Source organism: Tachypleus tridentatus, chromosome 1, assembly GCF_004210375.1.
Source record: "Tachypleus tridentatus isolate NWPU-2018 chromosome 1, ASM421037v1, whole genome shotgun sequence".
Taxonomy (NCBI): domain Eukaryota; kingdom Metazoa; phylum Arthropoda; class Merostomata; order Xiphosura; family Limulidae; genus Tachypleus; species Tachypleus tridentatus.
Window position 1 is genome coordinate 1,042,757 of NC_134825.1, and position 1,604 is coordinate 1,044,360.

The following is a 1,604-nucleotide window of genomic DNA, read 5'->3' on the forward strand; positions in this document are numbered from 1 at the left end:
AAGGTTACTTTATAACATAACACATCTTGACAGTTAGAATGAGATCATAATTTTATCGTTGTTGATTATACAGAAGTTTACTTTATAACATAACACATCTGGACAGTTAGAATGAGATCATAATTTTTATCGTTGTTGATTACAGATAAGGTTACTTTATAACATAACACATCTGGACAGTTAGAATGAAATCATAATTTTATCGTTGTTGATTACACAGAAGGTTACTTTATAACATAACACATCTGGACAGTTAGAATAAGATCATAATTTTTATCGTTGTTGATTACAGAGAAGGTTACTTTATAACATAACACATCTGGACAGTTAGAATGAGATCATAATTTTTATCGTTGTTGATTACACAGAAGGTTACTTTATAACATAACACATCTGGACAGTTAGAATGAGATCATAATTTTTTATCGTTGTTGATTACACAGAAGGTTACTTTATAACATAACACATCTGGACAGTTAGAATGAGATCATAATTTTTATCGTTGTTGATTACAGAGAGTGTTACTTTATAACATAACACATCTGGACAGTTAGAATGAGATCATAATTTTATCGTTGTTGATTACAGAGAAGGTTACTTTATAACATAACACATCTGGACAGTTAGAATGAGATCATAATTTTTATCGTTGTTGATTACACAGAAGGTTACTTTATAACATAACACATCTGGACAGTTAGAATGAGATCATAATTTTATCGTTGTTGATCGTTGTTGATTACATAGAAGGTTACTTTATAACATAACACATCTGGACAGTTAGAATGAGATCATAATTTTTCGTTGTTGATCGTTGTTGATTACACAGAAGGTTACTTTATAACATAACACATCTGGACAGTTAGAATGAGATCATAATTTTATCGTTTATCGTTGTTGATTACAGAAGGTTACTTTATAACATAACACATCTGGACAGTTAGAATAAGATCATAATTTTATCGTTGTTGATTACAGAGAAGGTTACTTTATAACATAACACATCTGGACAGTTAGAATGAGATCATAATTTTTTATCGTTGTTGATTATAACATAACACATCTGACAGAAGGTTACTTTATAACATAACACATCTGGACAGTTAGAATGAGATCATAATTTTTATCGTTGTTGATTATTGAGAAGGTTACTTTATAACATAACACATCTGGACAGTTAGAATGAGATCATAATTTTATCGTTGTTGATTACACAGAAGGTTACTTTATAACATAACACATCTGGACAGTTAGAATGAGATCATAATTTTTATCGTTGTTGATTACACAGAAGGTTACTTTATAACATAACACATCTGGACAGTTAGAATGAGATCATAATTTTATCGTTGTTGATTACACAAAGGTTACTTTATAACATAACACATCTGGACAGTTAGAATGAGATCATAATTTTTATCGTTGTTGATTACACAGAAGGTTACTTTATAACATAACACATCTGGACAGTTAGAATGAGATCATAATTTTATCGTTGTTGATTACACAGAAGGTTACTTTATAACATAACACATCTGGACAGTTAGAATGAGATCATAATTTTTATCGTTGTTGATTACACAGAAGGTTACTTTATAACATAA